The sequence below is a fragment of the Camelina sativa genome, chromosome 10 (assembly GCF_030686135.1).
Source record: "Camelina sativa cultivar CO46 ecotype springtype chromosome 10, ASM3068613v1".
NCBI classification, from domain to species: Eukaryota; Viridiplantae; Streptophyta; class Magnoliopsida; order Brassicales; family Brassicaceae; genus Camelina; species Camelina sativa.
The window spans coordinates 15,244,909-15,251,368 of record NC_141889.1 but is presented as its reverse complement, the minus strand read 5'-3'; the positions used below and the strand labels follow the sequence as shown (position 1 = coordinate 15,251,368).

At 30.4% G+C, this 6,460-nt stretch overlaps 1 long non-coding RNA gene across 1 annotated transcript; it reads right to left on the bottom strand.

The window, feature by feature from the left end:
- Positions 1–2,637: 2,637 nt before the first annotated feature.
- On the bottom strand, positions 2,638–5,212 carry LOC147936173 (uncharacterized). Its single transcript, XR_015568134.1, has 3 exons — positions 5,088–5,212; positions 4,796–4,855; positions 2,638–3,045 (listed from the first exon to the last, which is right to left on the bottom strand). It is a non-coding gene; the product is annotated as an uncharacterized LOC147936173 (long non-coding RNA).
- Between the last annotated feature and the right edge of the window lie 1,248 nt (positions 5,213–6,460).

Here is a 6,460-nt window from a genome sequence, read left to right as displayed (position 1 = left end):
TGAGAGAGAGAAGAATGAAATGACAGATCAGAGAAACAAATTGGATATGAATTGAAACACTATGTTACTTTAAGAAACTCAACTATAGCAAAACCAAAAATCCTCTATTAAATAATGCTATTAAAACCATCATTTCTTGTAGTGTTATAATTCAAGCTCACAATTTCTAACATGCACATCCTCTATATATTTTTGCTTACGTGTCAAGTCAACAAATTTTCTCAGTTTTTTTTTAAACATTCAAATATCTTTATTTCCAAACACTTTAATATTTTTACTAAACAATAATTGCCAAATATATGTGCATATTTACCAAGCTTACTAAAATTAAGTATTTCAATTTTTTAAATAATAAAGCTTATATATAAATGTAATTTAAATTAAATGCGTTATTTTCAATTGGAAAATTAAACAATATTATAAACATATCTAGAATGCATTTCAACACCTAATAATTATTTCATTCATTATAAAATTATACTATATAATCAACGCTTATACTACTATATTAGTATAATATAAATCATCAAAATATAATTATAGGCTTACTTTTAGATGAAAGGTTGTGTTATTGCATGGTAAGCATTATTTTTATTTACAAATTTATTAATGCACCTACAAATTTTGAGAAAAATTGTAGTCAAGTTAAGAAAATACTCCTTACACTAGATTATAACCCGCAGTACACTGCGGAGTAAGTTTTTATTTTTATTTTTTTGTTAATGTACTATTTTAATACTAATTTTGCTAATATACTGTTTTGTTAATTTTAGTGATTTAATATATAAATTGTGGTATACCGCACAATAATTTTTCTTTACTACAATCTTAATTAAATCCGTTTGATTCGACATATTTTATATTTGTGTTGTTAAAACATTAAAATGAGGATTTAACCCGTATTGAAATATCATATTAGTGATAGTTTATTTTTTAGTATTATTAATTCAATCATGTAATGTCATATAACCCATCATGTAATATAACTCGTTTGTGTAATTTTGAAAATTTAATATGTTTAAATATTTATAATTTTAAACTTTTTATTAAGTTTAGATTTATTAGTTATAAATTATAAACTTCTTAAAATTTTATAATTTACTATATATGTATGTTGAACACACACTTTTTCTATTAATTGAGTAATATATGTTTGTTTAAAAAAATTCAAATCACAATATATGCAGGAAAAATATACCTTTTTATTAATTTTATGCATTATATGATAATTCACTACATTTAAATTTTAAAATCAAAAAGAGATGATAGGAAAATAGTTTTTTTCATTTGGAATAAACTTTCTAAATATCTTTATTAATTATAAAACATTATATATATATATAGATATTTAAAATATTTTAATTGTGTTTGGTTATAAAGATAGTAGTGAAAGTTAGCTAAACTTGTTTGGATATGAATATTAGCATTAAATAGCATTAAATGTAAAAATTTCCAAAAAATATTTCTGAGCAAAAACTGCTACAAAAATATTACTCTCTCTGTCTCACATAGATTGATATTTTAGAGAATGTTTATTGTCTCTAAAAGATTGATTTTCTAGATTAAAAAACAAAAATTATCTTTTTATTTATCTTTTATTCCAAGTGGCATAATATTTAGTGGGCTATGTTTTCTCTTTTTACCATAAAATAATTATAATTTAGTTTAAAAATAAAAAGTTTAACTTTTTCTTAATAGAGGGAGTAGTATAGATTGAGAGAATGAGAGTGCCTACTTTAATATCAATATTTTAGCAAAAAATAGTATATTAGTGCGTTTCAAACCAATGTTTATAGCCATATATAGTAATGTCACATCAATTAAGATTTACATGATCAAGCTAAAATATGTACATTTTTAATGCATTATCATTAGATAGCAAAATAATAGATTTAAGTATATTATTTTGTTTGGTTGTGAGTGTTGTGAGTTGTGACTTCCACTTCCAATATACTATTCCAATTTAAAATGGATTATTGTGAAAAACAAAGCTATGTATGTGGTAGGATTTACATCACAATCAACTGTTGTAAGATATATTATATTCAATATTTTTTAAAAACATTACAGCAGAAAATATATGTTGTGGCTCAAATTATATGAATAAAGCCTCCAAGTTATGTAAATATAAATCATATCAAGCAAAAAAATTACAACTTGATAAGGGATTTGGATGAGCAGCTGTGTGTAACTTTGTTAGGATTTGATCCTAAAGCATAGTAAAACGTATATGACATATTTAAAGAATAGATATATGTGATAAATATTGAAACCGAGAGTTTATTAAAAACTAACTGATTGTTAAAAGTGCCCAAAGGTTACCATATCATTTCAAAACTGTGACCTTATATATCCTAATCGCAAATATATGTTAATTCACTTTCGAAGGTTCATCGTTGGATTTTCGAGATATTTTCATGATATCTATCATCTATCAATCTTATCCGGTTATTGTTCGTTTTCTTCAATTATGTAACGAGTGAGAGTTTCTTGGCAAAAAAAAATATCTTACTTGTTTGTTGTAGTTCGACGTTATGAATTGATGATTTACAGATTTATAAAATTAATTCTTCATAATTATCTAATTTGTTCTTATAGTGCTATATATAATTAAATACATATATATCAAAGGTAATCTAATCAAAAGAGTTATATTTATTTCATGAAAAGAATTAGATGAGCAATGCTTCCTTTATCCAATTAGAAATCGATGTTATGTACAATTGTAAAGTTAACAAAATCAATTGTACTGCTTCTTTACCATCATCATTTCGAACTATGGTAGTTTGCTAATGTCAAAATCCATTCTGAATATGCATGCCAATAGCATACACCTCTTCACCCCAAGATTAACACTAATCTTAACATTAACGGGATTATTACACAAATGCCATTTATTTGGTTTGATATTTTATTTCTGCCATTTCCGTGCCTGGTTTTTGAATTTGCCATTATGGCAGACAAAAAAAGATGAACCTACCCTTCAGGTTATGTCACGCTCCCTTTCTTTCTTGAGTAAGAGCTATTGCGTGTAACGTTCAAATCCTACAAATAGAGACCACCAAATCATAAATTTCCTTTAACACAAGACCAACCTTTGTTTATTAAATTCATTTTAAAAGTATGTGGGTTGGAAAGTTTGATAATCAGGTTACAAAACAAGCTAATAAGAACAAATCCACTATACACAACAACAAACACAAAACATAAGATGCTATACTAAACCCTAACAACCATTACCGAGGGGAACCCAAACCAAAGATGAAAAGAACATACCGACTATAACACAAAAACCAGATAAACATGGGCTAAAAGGGGGATACTAAACCCTAAAAACTAGCTACCGATCTAAACCCAAAGACCCGTGTAACATTCACGAACCGGAATCCCGGTTTGGGATGTATATCGATCGATGTAGATGTTGCATCGGTCGATGCAAGGAAGGTTTGTCGCGAAACGAGTTAAGCTAAACGTTGCGTTTTGGGTTAGAAAAAACCGTTGAGTCGTGTTTAAAAGGGGTTTTTGTCGTCGTGTGGTCGAGTTTAGCCGTTTTTGAGAGAAATAAAAGAGAGGAAGCTGTTCTTGAGGTTTTTGGGAGATTTGTGGATGTTCATGGGGAGATCTGTAGCTTAGATTGTTGTAGAAGCATGCTAGGAGTGTAGATCCGTTGGTTTAGAGTCAGAATCTTCTTTGGCAAAGGTGAGTGCAGGACCATGACTTATCTTAGCTTGAGATTTCTCTGATTTTCGTGTTTATGTGTTATGTGGTTGATTCCTTGGCTTGTTAGAACGTTATTGTGTCACTTGGGGCTTTGTGAGGCTTCTTTGTGCTTTTGGATCTTGTTTTGGTGGTTTAAGAACAAAGATCCGGCGAAGAGATTCGGGGAAGATCGATGCAATGCGAGGACGGCGCGATTTGACCTAAGAGCATCGGTTGATGCCATGTGGAGGTGTCAATTGATGCAATTAGGGATTTTGTGAAATGTCGAGCATGCATTGGTCGATGCAGTGTTGGTGTTGGTCGATGCATGTGTGCCTTGCATCGGTTGATGCAGGCAGGCATCGGTCGATGCAACCCCAGTTGGTGTCAGTCGATGCATGGGTTTGTGTCGGTCGATGCAGTTGTCCTGGTTTGTTTTTTGATGGTTAAAGTTATCCCGATTGCTTGTGTGTATAGCCCTGTATATGGGATGATTGCCTCAGTGAGTGTTTATAAAATACTCACGCATCTCATATGTGTTTTGGTGCAGGTAAAGGCAAAGTGTGATCGTGGAATCAAGACAATGAAGAGGAGGATGTTTTAGTGGCTCGTTGATGTGTTGTCTTCCTTCTGTTAGATTGCTAGAGTTGAGTTAGTAGAACATTGCTAGGTTGTTGGTTTCATGTTTTAGGACTTGGTTGAATTATTTCTACTATTAGTTTATTATTTATTGGTTATTGATTATTGGCATTTTTTGGTTATTTTCGCTGTTTGTTTTGATTGTGGTTAGGTGGCTTGTGGGTATGAGACCACTAGTTAATAATATATTAAAAAAAATTGGGACGGGTTGTTTCAGCCCGTCTCTAGGAGGTTGAAAGGTAGGCAAAAAAGTAGGGTCCAGTTTTTTTGACTAAAATTCTGAAAGAAAAAAATTTCAAAAAAACCATAACTTTTTTTAGTGTGTAAAAGGTAGTTTGAGACGGGAATCATGTATCATAAAAACACTAAGGGACGTAAACGGTGAAACCTAATCAGAGAACAACAAAATTGGCATACCTAGGGGGTAATAGATTGTACAATGGGTAATTGTACTTACCATGGATTATTACTTTCGTCCATGCTTAGCTCTTGCTTATGATCAACCTCTTCAATTTCCCTGCATTAATAAAGAAACATCTTTATTCCATAAGTAATTACACCGAATAAGTGAAGAGAGAATTCAATCAACAAACAGACGAGGAAAAGTTTTTTTCGAGCTAAACCCTAACATCAATCAATGCCCCCACTATAATTCTCCATTTTGTTTTGAAAATCAGATAAGGTTCCACTAGACTAGTCTTGCAAAATCTGAAAAAGCAATCAATTTAAGACAAATTAAATTTTAATACCTCGAGATGACTGCTTAGGGACAGACCCGGAGGGGAAGTGGTGATGGAGGTGTTAGGGACGATCTTCAGAGCTTGCGTCCATCTAATTTAGGGTTCGATTAGATCCCCAAAACAGAATAATAGAGGAGGAGATTAGATTTTATTATTTAAAAAAAAAAAAATAGGCCAGGAATGGGAGAAAAAAAAACTACAATTTTTTTTTGGCAAATTAAGAGTTTTATGGGCATGGCACTTTCGTTTTTTTTATGGGCTGAGAATGGGAAATGAACAAGGGATTTTGAAAATCCCTCATCCGACAAATGCCATTGTAAAAAGTCCTTATCCAGTAATTAACTCTAATATTTTTTTTTTGGTAAGGACTCTAATATTAACATTACCATTTAAGTTCCCAGTGAAGAATAAACCCAACTTGGCTGAGTATTAAAAATAATACAACTTTAAGATTAACATTAGTCTTTTTTTTTGTCAAACAACATTAGTGTGAATTGATATATCAACTTGGTTTTCAGGTATCTTTAGCCATGATATAAGTCTTATTTATTGTCTTTTTGGTGTTTTTAGAGTCTTTTTGAGTCTTTGTAGGTTTAGATACGTTGGACTTATTTATAGATTTTGGAGCATTTTGGAGCATCGGGAAAAACAGCGCTGAGGAATCCAACTCGGAAAGCAAAATTGGTGTGGTGCATCGATTGATGCAGGATCGATACAGTCCCTGCATCGAGTGACACTTTATTCTGACGGCAATTGAATTTCCCATATTTTTTAAGTTCAGAATATTTCCAAATTCGGTCTAGAAATACTTTTTAGTTGTAGTTAAGGCCCAAGACATATTTTACACTATATATAGGATTTTAGGTCATTATTTAGATCTATGTTTTATTTTTGCAAATTCTGAGATATTTTTAGAGAGCTTTTGGAAAAAAAATTCAAGACTCCTTCAGAGAGATTCAGAACTCATTTTCTTCTTCTTTTAATTTCTTAATGTTATCTATTTTATTCATGATTTGTGTGTTTCATTGGCCATGTCTGAGTAGATTTGTTTGTTAGGTTTAGAGTTTCTAATTAGGGATTTCATGGATTGTTAGATTGATTTATTAATTGGATTTATTATCTTTCTTGTTCTTCACTATAGGTTCTTCTTAAAGTTAGATATTTGATTAGTCATCTGTATTTAGATCTTAGAATTATTGATTGATATGAGAATATAATTTATTTTCCTGATAAAACCTTTGATGAAAAAAATTACTCTTTACAAATAGATTTGATTTACTAATTTTGTGAACAAACTAAACTTGTTTTTAAAGCTGGTTTTTAACTTGGATTTTGTAAAGAGATTTGGATTTTCCGGTTTTAAACTTGGATAATATTTGCAG